Source organism: Ostrinia nubilalis, chromosome 17, assembly GCF_963855985.1.
Source record: "Ostrinia nubilalis chromosome 17, ilOstNubi1.1, whole genome shotgun sequence".
NCBI classification, from domain to species: domain Eukaryota; kingdom Metazoa; phylum Arthropoda; class Insecta; order Lepidoptera; family Crambidae; genus Ostrinia; species Ostrinia nubilalis.
The window spans coordinates 7,768,612-7,793,298 of record NC_087104.1 but is presented as its reverse complement, the minus strand read 5'-3'; the positions used below and the strand labels follow the sequence as shown (position 1 = coordinate 7,793,298).

Here is a 24,687-nt window from a genome sequence, read left to right as displayed (position 1 = left end):
TGCCCACCTTCGCGCTTTGAGGGTTAACTGTTAACATCCATGTTCGCGACTGTTAAGTTTTATTTGGGGTAGGTACTGATTGGAAGGAAGGTACAAATTGAAAAAAAAACTTTAGGTATTGATCCTATTATATTAGGTATAAAAAATGTTAATACAATGTAAGTACCTAATTAGATCTTAAAGCTATTAAAATGATAAACATTTCTCAAACTAATTCAAACCTTTTAAAACTCTGCTGGAATTATTGAATTAATTATTCACATTAGGCAGTCGATTTTTTGAATCAGAAATGGATCTCTTTTTTTCATAAAATAGGACACATTTTTAATGCTAACTGACCAGATTCTCTACCTCTATTTTATCCAGATAAAATCCTCATCCGGAGATTCTGCAAAATATCGTTACCTAGATTGGAGGTAACCTAGTTTACCTGATGCCGTCTTGATACCGACTTAGTTTAACTTTAAACCAAGGCTTTAGGTTACTAAGTTAGACGTTAGAAGCAAAATATCAGCGTCTATTATGTGTCAGAATCTAAAACTCAAGACTCTACCTAGTGGGTCTAAAATACCTTAGGAACCGTTTAACTATCAAGCAATTTATCTATTTTCACCACAATTAAATTATCTTTGACAGAAAAGTACAAATAAATATCTAATTTACTAAAACTAAGGCTGAGTTGCACCACCTTATTTTAACCGTGACAATAACAATAACCGGTGGTTTTTGTATGAAGTTTGACAGATTTTTGACGTTTGTCAAAGTTAAAGTAAGATGGTGCAACTCAGCCTAAAACTTTTATATTGATATTTAAAATAATAATGAATTAATCTGATTTAATTAATTCTTTGTGGAAATCCTTGCGGGAGGCCTTTCCAGCAGTGGACGTCTTTCGGCTGAAACGAACGAACGAATTAATTATAATTCTCGCTAATTACGAAGAGACGGTCAGTACCTAAGCTAAGTATGCTAGGATTTATAATTACATCGTTAATAATTATTATAATGAACACAATATCGCATTAAATAATTAATTTAGTGGTCCTACGTGTTGACAGGTGAATGGATGATAATTAACATAGAGAGTTAGGCACGTGTAGGGGAGACCGAGGTGAGTTGTGACTTGTCGATTTTTGGAAACCTACTAAATTAGCGAGCCCACAACAGCACGCATAAAATTTGTTAGTTCTAGACTTAAACTAAAATATGTGCACTGTTACGAGCTCGCTAGTAGTTAATAAGTTCAAAAAAATCAACAATGTCACAACTCTCCTCTGTTACAACCTGCCTCGGTTCCCCTATTGGTCCTAGCGGTGGATTGGATAGTCCATTTATCATAATATAATTTGTGTCACAGAGTGTAAGGTATTATATCTCAATATTGATGGATTATAATATATTCTAATTGGATGTCTAGATGCATACTATGTGTTTATGAGATATTTTTATTAGGATTGTGTCTGTAGGTATACGTATTATAGGATTGAAAACGATTCTACGTTGAGTAGATACCGCTTTTTAACTCCATAATATTAAGAAAACATCTATCAGTATCAATATAAGTTTCACGTTTATTTGTGTCTTTTTGAGACATCATAGCTCTCAAATGTTAAAAATTTATGAATATTTAAAAAAAGTTTTGCTTACCGGTTTTATGATCATCACTGTTATGATATCACTATCGATCATTGAGTCTTTGCTAGTTTATGATTACACCTTTGAAAATTTCATAAATTATATAAAAGAAATCTATGTAGGCCGTTACAATATACCTACCTATGAACTAGTAGACTCAGAAGTTTAGATTGGTCAGTCAGTCAAGCCAAGGGATAAATATACATAATTAACTATGACGGAAACTGGCTTATTACGTCTTATGTTTACTTGCTGATTATTCATTTCTATACTTATGACTAGGTTTTTCCTTGAATAAAATCAACTTACACTCGTGTCGAATTCACAATCACATAAATTTCATTGTTTACTTACTTAGAACTACTGAAACGTAGTGGAAAATACACTATAGTTTGGTCTTCGGTCACAATAACAAGTAAAAGAGAAAAAACAGAAGGACACTTTCAAAAATATTTATATTTGGCAGTTTTCTTAGTATAAAATACCTAATAGTTAATCAAAAAGTATTAGTGCAAGAATAGTTAATAACTTGGATTTCAATGATAAGAAGACGGTGTTTTTCACTGGTGCCGTAAGTACTAAATATTAAAATAAGTAAATAAACTAGCCAGACAACATTTAGGTAAAATAACTAACTATAGAACAGGGTACCTACCATGAGTTTACGTTAGGTGTGCTCGCTAGCGATTACGTCAAAAATCTCTATGAAGATTTTGTTTCTTGAAAGTAGCCGCTAGGGGCGCTGCACAATATGTCATACTAATTAAAGTCATTTTTTTACGCAGTCGCTAGCGAGTACACCTAACGTAAACTCATGGTAAGCACACAGATGTATTGCTAATTCTGTACTGAAGTTGAAGGTTAATTTTTTCTTCTGCCATCCAAAATTGTAAATTATGCTTTTGTTCATGCAAATCGTTTGACGATATTAAGGTTGTATGTCACAGCTCACAATATACCTGTATAACTGTAAAACGAAACATAATTACATCTTAACTATAGTAGACAGTTTGCTATTTCAAGCTCAGCTGTAAATATAGCCTCGCAAGTAATTCAAAGATCGCATGTCTGATTTAATCGCTAATGGAGACTCGAGCTACCTCACACAAATAAGGGCAGACCTCCACTGAGAGCTTTCGGTGTGCTTTTTTACTTATTATTTCTTCACTGCAGTCCCTTACCAAAAAACTAAGCTATCGCTCGCATTAGTACAGTATCTTAGGAGAAATAAAACATCTTTTTAGAATAATAGTTTTCTGAAAAGTTGAAGCTTAAGCTTAGTTTGATCAAGTTTGGATTGTGGAAAATTATTTCTTATTTTCTGGAAAAGTTATAAAACATGCTTATAAGACAGTATTCATTCCATTTAAATTCAAACGACATTATTGTTAATAACATACTCGTATTATCTACCTACCTGAATGCAATTTTGAAACGTGCAATATGACTGTAGTTAGTTAGTTTTTATATGTAGATAAGGCTAGAGGTGAAACCACGGGTGAAACCAAATGCTTTTAATAAGTATCATTCAGATCTTTAATTACATCTATGGGTGTCGGACACCCATTTGGTAATCCGATTCAATTACTCTTATTTAATAGTCGCAATACAATCGTTATCTTTGCAATTTGCCATACCAGCGCATACATACCTAGTGTTGTGAGTTGTGACACAAGATATCGACAACTCAAAATTAAACTTAAGTTAAAAATACCTACCTAAATCTTTATTACGTTTGTATTTTGAAACAAAAATTGTAAGCTTACATTTCCAGAAAACTAAGTACCTACTTATCCTAGTTTTACATCACCTAAAACCATGACTTTAATTTAAGCCTAGAAGGTTTTTGTGTTTCTAGCACCTAAGTACATAGGTACTACTGTTTGATAATTACTCGTATTATTATGAAGAATTACATCATTTGATTTTGAACTAAAGTGGTCGGTCCAAATTTTTAAATTAATAATCTGGGATGGTTGATTTTTTGCAGGAGTCTGATTAGTTTCAAGCGTCTTATCATTATCATTAACTTGAGTTCTGCATTCGATATAACAACCACAAACAATCGGCAATAGCTATCGATAGTTGGCCAGCCCTACACGTTTGCAAACCGGATTCCAAACATAATGGAGGTGCATAAATCAACTTAGATGCATCCCCTAGTGGGCGGAAACCTCAGAGCTCAGGTACTAGTTTATCTCAATCTCTACAAATTCGCTTTAGAAACTAGAAAAGCAAGAATGAAAGCAACGAATCAGAACATGTTTTAGTATTAAAACAGAATTTCGGGCGAATGCAAATGGAGTTCTTTTTCTTTGTTGTGACGGCTCTGAATATTCAAAGAGTGTTGGAGTAGATTCACATTTTAATTCTGTTTACTAGGAAAGCTCGGAATAATTAATGGTTCTGTGAATATTTATTTTGCACCTCATGGGTGTCGTCATGTCACGTTGAAGTCGTTCTTTTTCGTAAGATTTTAGAGAATAATATTGCATGGCAAATTAAATCTCATAACAGGATTTATTTGTGCTTTCTAAAGATTGCACAAGCAAAAAAAATATTTTAGTTTTATAGTTCCCATATAAAAAGGTTTTCTCTTTAATCACGCACACTCACTGCGAGCGCCCGTCGCACAGTCGCGACAGCAATATAATTACGAGCGAGCGAGAAGGATGAGTAGCTTGGGGTCATTATACAAAATTCTACGTGCTCGCTCACGGACCAGGCTTTAGTCGATTCACACAATGCATCCTCGTTTTCATAGTATCTAAGTTTTTTACTGATATGTAACAATAAGTTTGTTTATGCAACGTCAAGTATTTATAATTAGTAATTGATAAAGCATAGCAAGCAAGCAATATTTTCCTTTTACACTCAAAAGTGTATTCTATACCTATGTATTCTCTAACTAGTTTTGTCTGACTGTACAGACACAGTCAAATAAGCCATTATGTCTCGACATACCCGTTAGGCCACCCGAGACATATCTGGGCTCAGATCGCTCCCGGTCTCAATTAGCGGCGTTCATCTGTCACCGGGTCCTCAGGGAATGCACAGCGCGCCTGCGACCTTGCTAGCGAATTGATTAAATTAGGCATAACAGTCTGTATCGTCTAGGTAGACTGACCTATTTTAGCATGCCGTTAAATTTTGTCCCTTCACGTATCACGTATCAATTAATCACAAGCATGAGTTTATGCTTGAGTGCGAGTTTGGATAGATGCAGGTTAACATCGTTTTTTTTTCTCGCAAAAATACTTTTTTTTTTATTTACTTTGGCTGAGTTGTTGAGGATTCCGGGTGAAGCTCGCTTCTACCTTCGGCCTGATCGTCACTTACTATCAGGTGAGATACAGGCCAAGAGCTTCCTGGTTGTGGATAAAAAAAAAGTTGTCTGAAAAATCTGTCAAACTCCATATAAAAAGCACCAGTTATCGTTATAGTTATGGTCAAAGTTAGATGGTGCAACTCAACCTTAGAAGGTAAGTAGGTGATATTATCTTTTAACTTAGAATTTCGAGCTATAGATATTATATTAGTAATGTCGTGTATACGTTATTTCGGTGTAGAGTGAGTCAGGGTTCTGATTTTCGGAATTAAGTATCACAGTCAAGTGAACTATAAAATAGAATACAATGTTTTCAACACATTTAGCACGTTCTTACTAATCATCTCTTCCCTGTTAACCAATTATATTCCCGTTTATTTGAGCCTGATTTCAATGGCACTTACCCTGCAAGATTTACCCGTATAATCTACTGCAGACCGTATTCGATCTCAATTAGTGACCATCTATCTGTCACTGAGCACCGCAGGGAGTTCCCGGCGTTCCCGGCTTACTTGCCAGCGACATTGTGTGTGGACGCCCAATTGATTGGGCCATTGTTACAGACCTAAAACAAAACCACACGGTTCAATTCATTCAATATGAAATTAAATGTTACTTTTGGCATAGATAGATACCTATTTACTCATCTGCTCTTTATTACACAACACACAAAACTGAGAAACAAAATCAAAACGATGCCGGTCTTATCGCTAGGAAGCGATCTCTTTCAGATAACCCAAGGACCTCTCATTGGGTACATAAGCCGAAAAATACTTTAAAATTTGAAATATCACATTGCTAAAAAATTCGATGTGGTGGTGGTGTCTGTTGTGGACGCCCTCTGCCCCATCTAGGGGACATAGGACCATAAGTCAAAGTAAGTCAAAATATTCGATAGATTATTGACTCAGTACCTCTAGTAGGAAAAACTTTCGAGTTCGTTTCGTTGCGTATTCAAAGTGTCATCGAAAAATTTTGTATGAAAAATTAAACAGCGCCCCCTAGGGCGGCTATAATATAGGGGGCGCTGTTTAATTTTTCATACAAAATTTTTCGATGACACTTTGAATACGCAACGAAACGAACTCGAAAGTTTTTCCTACTAGAGGTACTGCTCAGTGATCGAACAGTCAATCGGTGTAAACTTTCGTGATTGTAATTATGTTTTAAATTTACCTACAAGTTTAGACAATTATAATCGCCACTTTAAACAACCATTTTCATGTTTATGTAGATTCAATTAATTACCAACCTGTTTATGAAAATATAATCTCAACTAATTTAAACTACAATTTTCTAACTAGAAAACTAGAGAAACTAGCGGGTTTTCCGGGTTGAGGTATGTTTTAGACAGTTTTGTGGCCTGCAAACAATGTTATCTCTGGGTTAGGTGCCTTGGATAAATTATGTTGAAACCTACATTTTACTCTTAGAAATATTTACAGTCTACTGCTTGGCCACTTTAATGCCTCATTTTCTTCTTGTTCATTTCTGTAGGCATAAATTTATAAGAGCTTTTAACTGATGTTAATTTATAATGGGCGAATACAGGCTGTGAGCATTTATTGGCAATAACATAAATAATTAATTTGGACCATGGATTGAGGAGGTTACAATATTGTTATCATGAAAAGTTTAAGATACCTCCTAATTTGTTTAAAATGAAAATAATGGCAGTTAATTTATCATGAAGTAGGTATATAGGTACTGAAAAGTGAAAAAAGCTAGACTCTTCAGTTTTGGATTCCGAAAAGAAACGAAAAACATATTTTTCGAATGCAAAATCACTCTTTAAATTTTTACCTACTTGTCTGTTACACCCTGTATTTTAACATGGGCAGCCTAAAAGCACTAGTAACATTCCCGTAAATTATTACTCCCAAAGGCGACGTAAAACAAATTATCAACCACAAAAGCGTCGTGCACTTTTTTTCAATTAAAACAGTTCCGTTAAAAGTAACAATAAAAACGGGCCTACAGCAAAAACCGCAGTTTCAGTTACCAAACACATCGTACAATTTGTGTAAACGTCCATTTGGGCGGCCATTTTAGGATGAGCTCTGAGAGTCGATTAGGTGTGGAAGTTGTGTTGCGAGGATGTATGATGAAGGAGGGGTGCGGAAGGTCTGGTGCGATTGGTGATAGCTGAACGAATTTTGTGGTATAAAGCGGTCGTTTTGGGCTGCCATACGTCATACATACTCGCGCTGATCCCCAAGGTACTCCGCTGTCTGAATGCCCCTGAAAATATAATTCTGACTGCTTAAACTACCTCGCGGCCGATGCGGTCTGCCGGGACTAATTTCAACTTCACCGCCAAGGATTTAAGTTAACGAACTTTTAGAGGCTGCTCTAGGAATAATGTAGTTAGCAACATCATTATTTAAATTTAAATTAACGTGTTAGCTAACGGCTGGTTAATTTCATTTGTCTGTTAAGTTGTCTAGCTTCTTTTCAAGTGTGTATAAGTAGAAGCGAAAGCAATTTTCAAAGGAAAATAGAATTTGCTGAAAGTAAATTTTATTAATTTTAAACTTACCTATTTCTAACTTGTAGTAATAACTACGGTTACAATAATAGTATCAGTGGGTCTAGACAAGTGGAATCCGTTGAAACATACAAAAAAAGGCTTTTCGACATAAAAACTGTCATATTTGGCATTTTGTCTAGGGGGCAGATTCTCGGAGCATAGATATCTGATTTTTGGCCTCATTGGCCTTAAAAAAATCGTATTATCAAATCAAAATTAATATGTGTATGCTTGCGCAAACTCCCTGATCTAGTTACAAAGAATAAACATTTTACGGTCTTCATTTTATGGTTCAAATTCCATTCTTCTAGCCACTTGACGAGCTTTGAGAGTACCTATTTAGCATTTTTAGTTCAGCTGAAAACGAATGCCATTAGCCAACTTTCAAGTGGTGCCTCGAAGGAAAACTTACGGCGGGCTATAAAGTATAGTTTACATGACTAACATCTAGGGTACTAAATTATGAATTAAAAACTATAGTTTCTTTTTTTAACATTTACATACATAGGGCCCGTCGTTAGTATACAATTTTTTTTATAACAATATTACAATGAAAACACACAAAAACCTTCTACGTCATTTCCGTGTTCAGCTAATTTCGTTCGTATTAATTACTCGTAGCAAAACATTGAAATGTTATAAATACTTTATTATGTTAAATCTTAGGGCTAGAAATTTTACCTTAATGTTAAGGTAAAATAAAATTACTAGCCCTAAGATTTAACATAATACAACTTTAACGAGAAGGTGGAACATGAAACGACGTAGGCATACGGTATAACATGACCCAGCTCTTAATTTAGAAATGAAGGTGAAATGAAAATCTTTAAAGTTGAGAGTTTCCAAGAAATATTTAACCCTCAATTTTGCCCTACGAGCTTAAGTTATTACGTGAACGATTCTGTTCCTATGTAGGTACAATCGACAGCACATGAGACTACTTATTTTTGGTTATAAAATCGCTCTTATCACCATTGCATAAGACACTACAGTGTTCAAATTGATTCGCCGTCGTCTGTACACATAGTCTATAGGTACTTGAGTTCTCCGCTTAGGTTTTTAGTGGGGTCGTGTGAAATCGGTTTTATCGGATGAGTAATGTGGACTACGAGTTCGAGGGAATATGCTCTTTATTTGTTCTGGGAATTTGGAAAAGACTGGGGAAAATACAGCAGTTCCCCGAATCTAGGAAGAGTGTAGGCGGATAGTGCTGTTTGTTAAGGATTAAACGTCGATAAGTAACAAGAAAAACTTTTCAAAGTTGTAACAATCTGGCACACAATTTTGTGATCATTTGTTTATGTAATGTTGAAATTATTTTAGTTCCACTATTAAGCGGTTTGTCACAACTGGTCTGATATATTTACGAGTAGCTCAATTCAGCATCCTAGTTAAACTGGACCCAAATAAGTTGTAGCAATTGTACATTTTGTGTTATCAGGAATTAAAATCAAGACAGTCAAACTCGTATTCATTTTATCGATAGTATTATTCGATTATTGTCGATATTGTAACCTCTCTAAAAACGTTCAGAGATGAGCGTTTCTCTGAATACTCGTACAAAGCCTCCTACAGCATAAATTCTGAGAACGTTTCACGATATTTAGTCGCATTATGTTATTGTTTCTTTCTTTTAAGTTAGACTCCAATTATTGTCAATAGCATTTGCGACGATTCATGGGATCAATGCTGAAATGGAAAAGATTCAAGGAATAAAGCAACTTTATTTTATTCAGAAAGAGACTCTTTTATTTGTGTTGATAAAATAAATGCAGTAAATAAATGCAATTTAGAAAATATAACTTATTCTATTATTGTTTGACAAATTGTATGCTCTTTGAGCGGAATTATGTCCCGAACTGATGTCACGTCATGTCACCATTTTACCTATTATTCACAAATAAAGATTTTATTATTAAATTACAAATTTTATAATGCTTTGGAGAGATGAATCCTAATACCATTCGAAGATATGAAGTTAAACAATTTAAAACTGAATATTAAATTCGTATTCAATAAACAAACTTTTAAGCCTATTAATTATGGATTCCGGTCTACATGTTAATTTGTATTAGGCAATAAGACTGCCTAGGCTGGTCCTCGCTTTACATTTCCTCTAACTGCCTTTGATGTTTTATCAAAGATCTACAAAATTTTTAGTTTGTACCAGGTTTAGATTAGATTCATGCGGGTCAAACGTTATCTACGTCTGTTATCGTGCTCCAGGAAATTATACACCTTGGAAACTGTCTTCATAATGCCATAATTTATAATTAACACTGAAAACATTTGAAATTTTGATCTAACTTATATTTTTATGTGACTATTAGATATTACAGTGAATACTGCTTTATAAGAATAAGAAGAATAAGAAAAACTTTATCAACGTTTATCATCACTATTCATCCATCTTAACTTACAAAATCACGATCGATGGATTCATCAATTGAAGCCTTAAATTTGGCTTCACTCGAGAACACCACTTGCAAATTGATTGGGCAAATAAGTTGTTGGCTTTCTATACGTATGTACCTATCTGTTATCTAGTTCATTTATACCTTCACATTTAACGTTCTTTTACTGTCTTGTGCTTTCAAAGCGGTTTTTAATTCATTATCCGAAACATCAGTATGTATTTTAAGTTGCAATCGGGCGATGTGGAAATCATTGTGGGAGGCCTATGTTCAGCAGTTGACATCCTGTGTGGCTGAAACGATATGATGATGAAAATGATGATGATCTCCAATTACAACTGTATTATGCAGTGTTAAGCGCGAAGTGACGTAATCTGTACATAGATAGATACATTTATGGCACGAAATTTTGTACACAACCATAAAATGAACGTGATTTTTATTATATTCAGTAACAGCCGCCAATAACAATTTTTATATTTTTGCATTTCCGCCCAAAGCCGTTAAGGCGATCCTGAAAGTGGCTGTTTTGGTTGTTAAATCAAACAGACCTTCTCACATATATTTTACAAATGCACATAACTCTTAAAAGCATAAGATTTAATACGTATTACAAATTCAAAATGTTTATTGTCTTTCTAAGATCCATCGACCATGATGAATTGTTTAGATAGAACATTGTAGAGATAAGTTTTACTTACCTGATATTATTTAAAAAGAATAATATTTCCATTCGAATTCGGTTCGAAACACATTATAAGTATAACTAATATTTCAGTAGCCATTAGCACATTAGGGTAAGTCCAGGATAGATGCCCCACTTTTTGAAACAGGTCTGTAACTCAGTCAGTAAGTTTTTATCAACAATTTGTCCTTAGTATCTGTAAACTTTGGTCTTTCGTCTATGATATTACTATAATTATTTTAGTTTAAGTTATACCGATTCTGAGTAAATACCATTTTAATTGACCTCTAAAAAGTGGGATAGACGCCTAATGTGGGGGATAGAAGACTCACTGTATGATTGCTTCAAAGGATAGATGCCTGATGCAGGGATAGATGACTCGTTAATACAGTTTTTGAATTCTAAGGATCAAATGCATTTTGAAATCAAACAAGCCAAGTATTATTATTTAAGATTGTTTCTTATTAAATGAATTAAAAATGAAATTTAATAATTTTTATTAAAAATAGTACATAGTACATCCACCCGAAGTCGGGTAAAAAGGTAATTCGATCAGAAGGGCACCCTATTTATTACTTTCCTAAGGTTAGCCGTACTACATTCTTTTTTTCTTTTTACTTGCTACTTGAGACAAAAAGAGCAGGTTAGGATAGATGCCCCTAGGTGCATGGGACATGGCCCTAAGGGCATCTATACCAAAAAAAAATTAGGCAACTATCCTTTTGGCATAGGATAGGTGCCTTTTTTAATAAAAAAATATAATAACACTAAAAACCAAATTGAACATAGCTATCCCGTCTAATTTATAAGATAGTCTATCAAATTATATAAAAATCTGCTTCATTTTACAGCTGACAAAAAAATTATCCATTAAAAGATACTTACCAATTTTATTTCGACGCTCGCTAAGGTCTGGCCGCGGAAGATTTTTGCTCTCACTGGTTAAACGAACGCACTCTTTGATGGTTTGCGAGGCGAAAATTGGTACGGGGAGGTCCCTTTCTATTATACGTACTATAAATTTAGGCTAAGTTGCTTGTAACATAGTGTATTTAAAATCGCGGCACCTATCCCACTGGGGCATGTATCCTGGAATTACCCTATATTAAATACCTACCTAATAAGTTGAAGTATCATTATAGGTACTAATTTAAATTCATAAAAGGGTTATTATTGGGGTTTTCTCTCTAATTGAAACGCCAAAAACAGCAGCCTAACAGAAATATTTGCTCGTAGGTAAAGCATTTAAGGCTCCCCAGAGTGGGATGAAGTTGCTACAGAAGTTTTTTATTCTCTCTCAGTAGGTACCTACGTGAATATTTATGTTGTCGCTTATCCCACTCTGGGGATCTTTTTTACTTACACTCGTCCATTAATAAATAACACATAGAGTTATATTTTTATCGTCTACATAATTTAACCTGTAGGCCTAGGATGAGCGCCGCGATAAACGTTTATAGCGACATTTTATCGATTTGACGCGATAAACCCATACATTTCACAAAATTAATCGATAAGATTTTATCACGCCGCGCATCCTAGCCCGGCTGGTGGTTCTTTAGTTAATTATACTTATTAGGTATTTGGACTTAACCCAACTTACCTATTCAAATTTAAATTTACGATTTGCACACACACACACAGAGTTTATAGCGTCCATAAACTTTCAATGCTTATTTTCCGGAAGTATCAAGATGAGCTAGATTTACTGTCGAATTAATTTACGCTGATGCTGTAAATTACTTTAAAATCTATTCATAAAATAAATTTTAAGGTGCATAAACGAAATGACACCCTAAACTTAACTGAAAGATTTAATATCAAGAGATGCAGAATTAGATAATGCGTTCAGTAGAGACTGAACTCAGTTTTATTATTTATAGGTGATTGAGAAGTATTGATTAACTAGCAAGAAATTCTTTCTACTCTGGAAAGGATGGATTTCTACTTGAACGAAGACAAAACAAAAAGATAAATAAAATGTACAGTGTATTTTTAAAGACTTTTCAATAGCATACATGTGTGCTAAGGAAGCACATCAAGCCAATCACTATTGCATCTAATGTTGTTATAATAATATACCTACTATTTTGCATCAGAAATGTAGTGTTGTCTTGTGAACTACCTCACCGTGACATAGTTATTTACTTTTCGCCAAAATAAGAGTAGTTCAAGCAAATAATGTCACAAGATCTTGAAACTTAAGTCGTGAATCCTCGATATCTACTCGATACTTGAGGGTCGAGTTGATTTCGACCCGGAGTGGAACTCAAGCCACAACTTATCCTTTGCTTTGCACTTAAAAGATCATCTAATATCTATCGACGATCCTTTCAACCAAACCTCCCCTACTTTGACATATTAAACAAAAAGAAAATTAAAATTTCAATTGCTTTAAATTCCTATTATGATAAGTATGTAAACATTTTAATTGGCGACCACATAATATAAACAAAAAGCTGCATTGAAGCAATAAACTGTTATTTTCCTCTTTGGTTTTCCTACTTGAGGTTTGGGACTAACTGTGAAAAACTTGATGACAGAAGGCATATTGTTTGTTTCATTCCTTTTCTATTAACGATAGCGATAAAAGTAAAGGCGATCATCTTCAGGATTTGACATATTGACACAATTTCTCAGTATCAGCTTCGCTAAAAATACCACTATTATTATCGAGGATATCCTCCAGCTGGTTAGCTGACGTTAAAATAATGAAGTCAATGAAAGCTTTTCTTTTTGCCTTTGCTTCTTTCTTTTATATCATGACTAGTCCATTGTCAATTAGCTACGAGTAGAAGCCAGCAACTTTAATAAACTATATCAAGGTTTAGGTATTACCAACTTATCTACGAATAACATAGTAAACAATGTAATATGGGCGTGTTTTTGGGGATGAATATCGTAAGTAGCAGGCCGTTAAAGCAGTCGGCTATATCACAGACTGATGGAACGGCTGAGGGGGAATGCGTCCAAATAGACGCCCTAGAATGCTAAACCTTTACTAAGCAGAATAGAGGTAACATACTGATTTGTTTTCTCTATCCCCAGATGCGAAGATGGTGGAGGCGGCGCAGCGACAGGCACCGGCGGGAGGGCGGCATCGCTCCGGCTGGCCAACGGGCGCGTGGCGGCCCAGTCGGCCGAGCAGCTGCCGCACTCGCCGGCCGACTGCGCCTCCGTGCGCATCTCCATCGACAACACCAACACCTGCTGCACCGACTCGCTCGTCACCGCCCTCGACGACGAGACGCTGCTGTTGGGTGAGTTATATGACTGATAAATATACATGCTAGCCTGAGACCAAGGAGTTACTAACGGTCACGTTGCAAACAGTAGAGCAGTTGTCACACTCGCTGAGAAAGCAATTCCATCGATAATAGCAACAGCTGCTGCACCGACTCGCTCGTCACCGCCCTCGACGACGAGACACTGCTGCTGGGTAAGTTATGCTTGCCTTAGTAACTACTTGGTTACTAACGGTCGTGTTGCAAGAGCAGAGCGGTTGTCACACTCGCTGAGAAAGCAATTCCATCGGTAACACCAACACCTGCTGCACCGACTCGCTCGTCACCGCCCTCGACGACGAGACGCTGCTGTTGGGTGAGTTATATTGATACTATAGTGTAGCCACTGACAGCAGGGTTGCTCAGTCGGCCGAGCAGCTGCCGCACTCGCCAGCCGACTGCGCCTCCGTGTGCATCTACATCGACAACACCAACACCTGTTGCACCGACTCGCTCGTCACCGCCCTCGACGACGAGACGCTGCTGTTGGGTGAGTTATACTAGCCTAAGACCAAGTAGCTACTAACGGTCACGTTGAAAAGAGCAGAGCGGTTGTCACACTCGCTGAGAAAGCAATTCCATCGGTAACAGCAACACCTGCTTCACCGACTCGCTCGTCACCGCCCTCGACGAAGAGACGCTGCTGTTGGGTGAGTTATACTGATACTATAGAGTAGCCACTAACAGCAGGGTTGCTCAGTCGGCCGAGCAGCTGCCGCACTCGCCGGCCGACTGCGCCTCCGTGCGCATCTCCACCGACAACACCAACACCTGCTGCACCGACTCGCTCGTCACCGCCCTCGACGACGAGACGCTGCTGTTGGGTAAGTTATGCTAGCCTAAGACCAAGTAGCTACAGCTTTGATCACACGTACCGAGTAATCGGGCGAGACAGTGCTCTCGGCCGAGTACTCGGTGCGTATGAACATAGCGCCGAGTGATCGGCCGAGTGCTCGGCCGAGCAAAGCGACGAGACTGGCTCGACTCCCGTTCAACTTACTAGGCCGAGTATCCATCCACCCTCCCGCTGCCCCGCACTGTTCGCTCGCTCGCTCGCTCGGCAGGTCTGAACGTGCACTGTCTCGCCACTCGCCACTCGGCCAAATGATTGACGTCACGTCCACAGATTAGAGAAAAAGAAAAGTCTCTATTGAACTGAACTGACTGTGCTAATTTCAGAACCCGTGTGAACAGCTACTCGCTTACATCACTGTCTCGACCGAGTAAACATTTTACCGTCTCGCCCGTTTACTCGGTACGTGTGATCAAGGCTTAAGGGTCACGTTGCAAAGAGTAGAGCAGTTGTCACACTCGCTGAGAAAGCAATTCCATCGATAATAGCAACAGCTGCTGCACCGACTCGCTCGTCACCGCCCTCGACGACGAGACGCTGCTGTTGGGTGAGTTGTATTGAAGCTATAGTGTAGCCACACAGCAGGGTTGCTCAGTCGGCCGAGCAGCTGCCGCACTCGCCGGCCGACTGCGCCTCCGTGCGCATCTCCATCGATAACACCAACACCTGCTGCACCGACTCGCTCGTCACCGCCCTCGACGACGAGACGCTGCTGTTGGGTGAGTTATACTGATACTATAGTGTAGCCACTAACAGCAGGGTTGCTAAGTCGGCCGAGCAGCTGCCGCACTCGGTCTGATGTACCTACTGATATTGTACATGCTAACTAAAGACTGAGTAGTACTTATAGCCGACTGATTGGCGTTAGCAGTGCAGTTGCCATACTCGCTAGATTAAATTTTCATCGACTACACCAACACCCGCTGCACTAACTCGCTCGTCACCGCCCTCGATGAGGAGACTGCTGTTGGGTGAATTATTCCATAATGAGAAATAGTAATAGTCTCACTGGGCTCCTGAATAGATATCACGTCTGGCAAACGTAGCGTGGGACACGCCACCTTGACACTCGAACCGACTAGCCCAAGATTATCTAGAGAGTGAATAGGTTTAATTTTATATAGGTACCTAGAATACTTTTGACTGTTGCAATAATTGCAGGTATAAACAAATGTGTCGTATTACATAAGAAATAACCAGAAGGTATTACAAGACGTGTGTTATAATTTAATAACTTGACTTCGTGAGCAAGGCTAACCAATTCAGGCAAATGTAGTGCAATTATTTGAATTATTTTCCTGATACTGTGAATCATTGAAAATTGTGTGTTGGGAAAAACACAACATTTGCTAGATTTAACATTTTGTTAGGTACTTAGCCTTACGACCTCTCTCAAACTTGTAGTATATATGGTACATACGATTATATACTTCTTTAGAGGTTGCCACCATCGAAAAACGGTCACGGGCAAAACACAAAAAATTGAGTTCACCAGTTCTTGCGGATCTGAGTTTGATTTATAGTTTCAATTGATGTTCACTGTTCTTTCCCCTACGGTTTAGTCTCACTCAGGTCAGTACTCAAGGGAGGCTCCTACAAGCCCTTTGAGAGTGAATCCGTGGGCGAAAAGCCTCTCGCCCACGTATTCGTTCGAAAACGTATTCGTTCGCTTAGCTACGACACTTCGTGCAAGAATATTTACTTAGTATTTCCGAATATTCTTTAGGATATATTTGAAAGAAAATCTACAAAAAGGTACGGCGACGGCATTATATTATTGTTCTCGTAGCTACGAGTAGGGTACATACTTGGTTTTAACCAAAATGGGGCAGTCAGTAGCCAGTGGGTATTGTTTCTTCATTAAACGGTACATGAGTACATACTTTTTTTAACATCCTCGTTACTGAAAGCGTTTCCATGTTACACAAAATGACGGTCAATGCGGAAGCTCTTGTTTTTTCCCACGGCACTTTAAAAAGGGCAGGATATTAAACGTTTTTGTCTTTATTTAATTAACTATTATTATATTAATAAGGAGCAAATCATACGCTGATAAGCGTAATATGTGAACCCGACCTCGATCCCTTATATCGGAAGAACATGGGTAAACATATCGTTATGAGATGATACGGCAAAAATTAAACAAAGCTTCCCAAACTGTTGTGGACCCCTGAGGATCGGCAGAAGAATCGAATATGCAAGAATAGAAAGCTCAGCTGCTTAGAAAATGATTCGGAAAAGGGTTCGGCGAACTACAGTTGAATAAAACGACATTTTTACGGCGAAATGTTAGGCTATCGCAAAATAACACCTATTACCATTAAATAAGCTGCCACAGTGTTTATTTTAGTGCATAACATAATACCTAGGTAATTTTACCTCAATCCACAAAAATAAGTAGGTTGGAACGCTTAATATCAGTGTCACACAAATCTTGAGTGTACCTACGAGTTCATTATGTTACTTTCAATATATTATGTAGGTACGTCCAAGTTTTCTTGAGCATTTTCCCGCTGTAAACAACGAGCAAAACAGTAACAGACGAGATCAATATGAAAGCACCAACACACATTAAGCCAACAAAAACCAGATTGCATGATGTTACCTTTATGATCCTCATTTTTCTTCCCGAGCTGTTTTTTTTAGTATAATTGCTATGCTGTTAGTTAGGTCATTCTTTCACAAAATGGTTTCGACCTTTCTTTTGTGAAAATTTCGCTTACTCATCCATTAACGACTTTATTTATAGCAATAATTATATGCGATGTTCTTTATAAAGTTTTTTCATTTTATACTAATGGTATGTTGTTATTGTAGGTGCTTCATCTCAATTAATTAGACTTCAAGGTCGATTTGATGAAACTTAGTGAATAATTATAATTTATTTAGTGTTGGCAAAGAAAATTGGCCAGTACCTATATATAGATGGTAACGGAATCATACCAAGAAATAATTTGTCATTATTTTGCATTGACTGACTCAATTTTGCATTGACTGACTCACATTATAATCCTGAAACTTGGTAAGGTAGTTATTTGCTAATAATTCATATTTTTAAACCTTTTATTTTGTCCCTATTGGGTTTTTAACTTCTACTTTGGTTCATCTGTACCTCTAGTAGGAAAAACTTTCGAGTTCGTTTCGTTGCGTATTCAAAGTGTCATCGAAAAATTTTGTATGAAAAATTAAACAGCGCCCCCTATATTATAGCCGCCCTAGGGGGCGCTGTTTAATTTTTCATACAAAATTTTTCGATGACACTTTGAATACGCAACGAAACGAACTCGAAAGTTTTTCCTACTAGAGGTACTGTTGTGAACTAACTCTATCAAGTATTTGTCGTATCAATGAAATTAAGTCAAAATGTTATTTATTTGGTAATGAGATGAGTATTCAAATTGTCACAGGAATTTCGCACTTTTCCCAGCGATACCTATTTTAAATAAAGGGATAACGTAGTCCAAAATTTTAGCAAGCGGTGGTATAAAAGTCAAAACTCCGGCGAGCGTCACCGCGTGCGGATATGAGACCCATTTCCGCCTACAATTAAAGCGCAGATACGTTCAAATTTGCAACGATTCTGCTGTTTAGCCCACTTTGCCCGGGTATTGCGGGCTTTCAATGGCCTCTTACGTTGACATTTACTCAATTTATGCAACAGTGACGAAGAGAGATATTAAGGGAGCCATTAAGTTGTTACCTAGTCTATGATTAACAGAAAATAATGTATCTAATCTTTATACATCACATGGTTAACTGACCAGTACGGCTAGCACGAAAAATTTTCGAGTTCAAATCGTTTGCGTACTTGAATCGCCATCAAAAGATTTAGTAAGAAAACTTCAACAGCGCCCTTGTGAACGTGTCGTAAAGTGAACTTAGTATGAGATGTAGTTGCACGAAACTTATTTTGAGAATCAAAATTGTCACGTTATCGTTTAATTCGAAGATTGAGTATCGAATTTTATCGAATACGCAAACGATTTGAAGACGAAAGTTGTTCATGCTAGAGGTACTGAAATGTGAGTTTTCGAGTTACTTTTTAAAATACTTTTCGGACAATCTTACTGTCTAGTGCTTGGAGAGATAATTCATCATCATCATCATAATTTCATCCGCTGCTGAACATAGGCCTCCCCCAATGACTTCCACATCGCCCGGTTGGTAGCGGCCGGCATCCTTGTTATCCCGCAGATAATTAAATTAACCTATCAAAATTGTACAAATAGGTATTAACTCTACATTTAATAATACTTTGCTCGGTAAGGTACAAATCATTTTTTATATTGAGATCCAAATTGCTTTGAAAAACGAAGGTTTTTCTATATCGTTGAACGTAATTTCGTTCGCCTAGTTAGTACATCAATATACAATATTAGAAGGGAACCCGATCGACCTGTTCTATCAATTCAGGTTGAACATCTACTCGGTTCAATTGAGGGAATTCCTCAGGGAGGATCGTATAATTAACTCAATCATATTCCTGCGGATCTCGTGTTCTATTATTGAGTCTATAGTTCCATCGTTTTAGAATAATGTAACTCGTGCTAGTTTAGCCTGCTACGTGTGTAGTGAGTTTATAATATTACGCACGGATTGACGTATCATAAACTGGATGAAATTAATGAAGGGTCTGAACAGCATTCTTCGGAAGTGATGCCTTGAATTAAAAACGCTATTTAAGTACAAGTATTTTTTTCTAATTGAGTGTCAGTTTAGACTGCATTTTTAGTCAGCCTACTTATGCATAATATGGAGAAGCTTGTAAATTTAAGTAACTCTGCTGATGATGCATTAAAAATGCCAAACTCGATTTCATTCATAATACCGTTTTCCAGTCACACAACACAATGCCTAGTTTCCTAATGTCTATCTCTAATAAAGATTAGGATTTCTGCAATCTAAGCGTCCATAAATTATTTTAATTTATACCTGAACGTTTACTTTTCTTGGGATTAGGATCCCAAACACACTGTGCCTATACTTAGTTACCTATTGTAATAAAGAATAGGTTTTTTTGCAATCTAAGGCTGAGTTGTACCACCTAACTTTTACCGTAATTATAACGATAACCGGTGTATTTTGTATGGAGTTTGACAGATTTTTGACTTTTGTCAAAGTTAAAGTAAGATGGTGCAACCCAGCCTAAGCGTCCATAAATTATTCTAATTTATACCAAACCGTTTACTTTGCTTGGGATTAGGATCCCAAACACACAGTGCCTTTAGTTACCTAATTGTCTATTTCTAATAAAGAATAGGACTTTTGCAAAGCAATAGCGTCATTAAATATTCTAATTATACTATAAAAACGGTTAGGCTTTTACTTTGCTTAGGATTAGGATCTATGAATACCTATTCTGTTGTTTGCTCTAATACTTAACAGTGTCCTGAACAAAGCCAACAAAGCTTCACTATTCTGTACAATAAATCACGGAATCAAAGGATCCAGCTTCACCCCATTTCTTCGACTTGGTATGCATCTTGCACCTTGAATCGCAGTATCTTATGTAAAACAGGTCCATTAGTAAAGCAAACGAGCTAATTGTCAACGACAGTCTGTGTAGCAATTAACAATTAAAGCACTTACCTCCACAGTGTAGAGAAAGAAGCCAGCACGTTCCGTTTCATTCATTAGCAAGTTCTTGCATCTCTAAATAGTATCCTAACTAAACCTCTGATTTACAAAAAATACTAGCAGCAACTAAGTAATTACAGTTCTTTTCGGTCTCCATAAATCAGAATAAAAATAATACAATATTATAGGACAACTCGGTCATTTAAGTTTGACAGTTCTTCATCGTATATCGCATCGTCAATTAATAATTGACGTGATTTAGAGGAAAAATGCCACAAAATATTACAATTTCTTATAGATTCTTATTATAAGAATGAGATGTCAAGCTTATTAACTAATAGTAATAATTTCAAAGTTGTGACGTAGTCGACTGCACGAAGCAGCACCTTAGTCTGTCTCTAAGGTCTCTAAAATAACTTCTGATTGGATTCTACAATGCAACTTTTCTATTTGAGCTATGTACAGACTTTGTAGTCAAGTCTCACGTTTGTAAAACTGAACCTTGTATTTTATTATTTTCCCGCAGCACAAATTAAGAGAGTGAGTTTCAAGTTGCAAAAATTAATGAACTTTGACCTAAATTAATGGCAACATTTAACAAATCGGTTTTAAATATTAAAAGTGAAATTGTAAAATTATTTTTGTGTTGGATAGAGTTGAATAGAGAGGAGCATAAATGAAAAATGTTACAAAAACGGTCAAAAAAATTTAAACGATTTTCACGCGTACAAAATGCTCACTCGCTGTGCTCGCGCTAGTGAATACATTGAAGTAATATTACTACGTACATTATAACTCAATGAGTGAATAATAAATATTTATGTAGAAATGGATCGAGCATCTCGAAATTATGTCTTTCTTGGATCCCTATTACAAAACTTAAAACTCAATATCAGTCATTGGTCTAAATATTGAAATTCAACCAATCAGAAGCCTCAATCTTCTTCAAGATTAAAGCACCTTAACGAATGTACTAAAAATGCACTCTCCCAAGGGTCGAACTGGAGTACCTTTTTGGCTGCACTCTCAACTCTTGTTGTTGGCAAGCGCATTCAATCCATACAAACGCCGCCTTGACACGATTTCTGTGCGTACGCATTATGTTTTGGGGCACATTACTTTGTAGTAACCTTAAAAATTTAAAAATAGTAGAGCCTTGTGAGCTTTGTCGATTAGTTAAAAATGATAAAAAATCTTTTATAATTTACAAAAATAAGATCTTTTTCATTTTTCGAACGTTAAGTTTGTTAATTTCACTACGTGTAATTAACAAACTTAACGTTCAGAATTTTAATAAAAAAACATTAGGTGTTGAATAATATTTCTTTCTTCAAATGGTCACAAATTATCTTATTATCTTTCAAGTTACTATCACGTACCTATTTTGACAACTTTTATTCAGATAGACGGAAACATGGTTAATCTGATCAGGGTTCGGGTTTTCAAAACGTGTACGGTCTTTAAATAAATAAACCATGAGCCTTCTGATAAAAGGCCTGTCATTACTTGACGTAGATATTATGGGCGAACTTTTGGAAAACCCGGAACAAAACAGAAGTGTAAACTTAGCATTGGCCGTGAATGAAAGAAAACTTCTAAGAAAATCCACTACGTTGGCAACAGAATGGAGTATTTCCTTTTGGCAACGAGCACAATCTATACATTATGCAACCAGGACTTCAGATAGTAATAGTAAATTTACTTTACTAGACTATTAACAAACAACCGTTATTTATTAACAAGTACTAAAACATAAAATGCTTGTAGCACAGACAATAAAAGAAAACTTTGAATAAAATCTGAAGCACTTTTCTGTGATCACCCAATTTTGAAGATTTTATGGTACTTTCTTTGTAGAGACAAAAGAATGAGAAAAGTTGTTCATATTATCTCAGCAATAAGTCACCAGAGTCACCACCCTGATTGCTGAATTAATTTCATAATTTCTTTCTCAACACAAATATAGTAGTTATTATACAAATATTATATTATCGCACATTTCAATTTATATTACAGGGTATTAGTTAGGTAATTGTAATATTAAAATAACTTAAGCATTTCCTCTAAAAAATAGTTATTTTTTGCGTAAAAAGCTATAATTCATTCACGTCCGCTTATTATTTCAATTCATATACTTCTAAACCTTATTTTCTTAAAAAGCAGCTTTTGTGTCTAGAATAAGTTACGAAACCGCCGTCACAGCTAATCCTCAATAAAATCTCGCTCACACCACCTCCGCTCAGTCTACAAAAACTCAAGACTCAGGAACACGTTACGCAACCCCAGGATATTTCCTTAAATTTCGTCCAGGAGCGTTAGCATTGACCATGAATGCAGATCGCGCATGCCGCGAGTAGCGAGTCAAGTAGAGTAGCACCAGTCTCAGACAGACCACTCGCGCGACGACACGACATGCCCGCCGCACATTAGCTACGCCGGGGCTCGCGAACGCGTGTGCAGTGTACATACAGTGCGTTAAAAATATTACAATCCTGAAAATGACGGGGGACAACCACCAACACGTTTGTAGCTGATTATTTTCGGGTGTCGCTTTTTGTTGTCTTGAATGTTGTGTCCGCATTAACAATGTTGGTGTCGTAATTTAGGAAAATAAGGGAACAATAATAGGTAATTATAGAATAACGTTGTCGCATGTTGGACTAATATTTTTATTTGGGTTATTGTAAAAGTTGAAAACGGTAATTAGGTTAACATTGGCCTTTGGGTGCCAAGTGGAGCTGTTACTGCCGATGCAATTGCCAAAATAAACTTAAATTTGAATTTTGCAAAGTAAGAAGTGCATTAAATCGAGTGTCATTAAATGATGGCATTCGGAACCATATGATTTTATTGAGGAAAATGTGATGCGTCAAGTTTATTTACAGACTGAATTGTTTACTACATGATTAATTATAATTATGTTACAGGAATTAATTATTTGTTTGCTACTAAAAATTATTACAAGCTAATTTTAGATGTACCTACTCGTACTTACAATTACCTACACCTTTTTATTCAAAAATGATCGCAACCACTCCCAACAAACGCTCGTCTCCGTTCAATTTGACAATGCCCCAAATAATAAATGTAACAAAAGCTTTCTCACAAAGAATGACGAATCGACATCGAATCCTGTGGAGGCAATGAAACCAAATATTGGGCCCCGATGAATAATGGCTGTCATAATACTTAGTACTTTATATTCTGTAAAAAAATCCTCAATGATACAGCTATGATAATTTACATAACAATGTGTTTAAAATAAAACAGAACTGTATAAATATTACACTTTACATTGTTAGGAGAATATTCATTGCTGCGAGAAAAACTAAAGGCCTAACTAATAAGCGCTATGATGTTAAATGTGCTAGAAACTTATACTCGTAAGTTATCTGAAACAAATAATTTTCAATGTGAATAACATTTTTTATAATTAAAATGCGATCGATAAATGTATTCTAATCTTTATATAGCCGGATTAATACAATATTAGAAACAGTTTCAGATAATGTTCGTTATTCACAATATCGTCCATTTGCGACGACACTGTGATATATCAAAAACAGTGGTTTTCCAGAAAACGACTTTTTAACTTTTGAATGACCATAACTCTTAAAAGAAGGTTAGGATTACCTAATTGTGTATGAAACGTTTAAAGATTAACTATTAATAAATTTAAATATTTATAGTAAGACATAAATTTGCGTCTAAATTGATGAAATTATAGCGATTGAAAAAAAAAGAGACAACTTATCACATTGTTCTAGTAAAAACATAATATTTTGAAGATGGTAAGTTCAGTTGTCACGTTGAAGATGATGTAAAAAATTATATTTATATAAGTCATTATTTAGATAAAACGTTGATCTTGAAAAATTTTATTTTATTTTAATAACATTACAATCAGTAAAAATGAGGTAATTATTGGAACAGGCGAATATTTCGCTTTGCTATGTTAAATTGCACTTATAAAAATATTATCTAAGTAGACAGACAGTTGTTTATATACAATATTAAGCTCACATTAAGTTTTCTTATTCTAAAAACTAATGCTTATCAAAATAAACGAAAAACTCTCAATAGTAAAATCTCGTAAACTACTCCAAAAAAAAAACACAGTACTTAAGAGAAACTGTACTAAGTAGGTATGTATATTGTATGTATGCAGAAGAAAAAATTGTAGGTACCTACTAGGTTAGTAAATAGATATTTTATAACAGACTAGTTATGACAATCTAATCCTAAAATTATCAACGCAAAAATCGCCGTCCCCGGCGAATAAAATGGCAAACATGCGACATTTTGGTACCTTTTCGGGTGTTTTAATTTTTTATACTTATTTAAAATTAAATTTATAAAAGATAATTATTTAAACAATGTA

The 24,687-nt window shown here is 36.1% G+C and overlaps 1 protein-coding gene across 6 annotated transcripts in view; it reads left to right on the top strand.

Annotated features, from left to right (window-relative positions):
* Positions 1-15,431: 15,431 nt before the first annotated feature.
* The window catches only part of LOC135079982 (potassium/sodium hyperpolarization-activated cyclic nucleotide-gated channel 2-like), a 99,481-nt gene continuing 90,225 nt past the window's right edge, over positions 15,432-24,687 (top strand). For 2 of the 6 annotated variants that reach the window (XM_063974638.1, XM_063974634.1), the window contains exon 1: positions 22,700-22,828. The gene's annotated coding sequence lies outside the window, so the exon portion shown is untranslated. Of the gene's footprint in view, positions 15,449-22,699; positions 22,935-24,687 lie in introns of those variants that run through there. The other 4 variants (XM_063974637.1, XM_063974633.1, XM_063974639.1 and 1 more) reach the window with 3 other exon arrangements.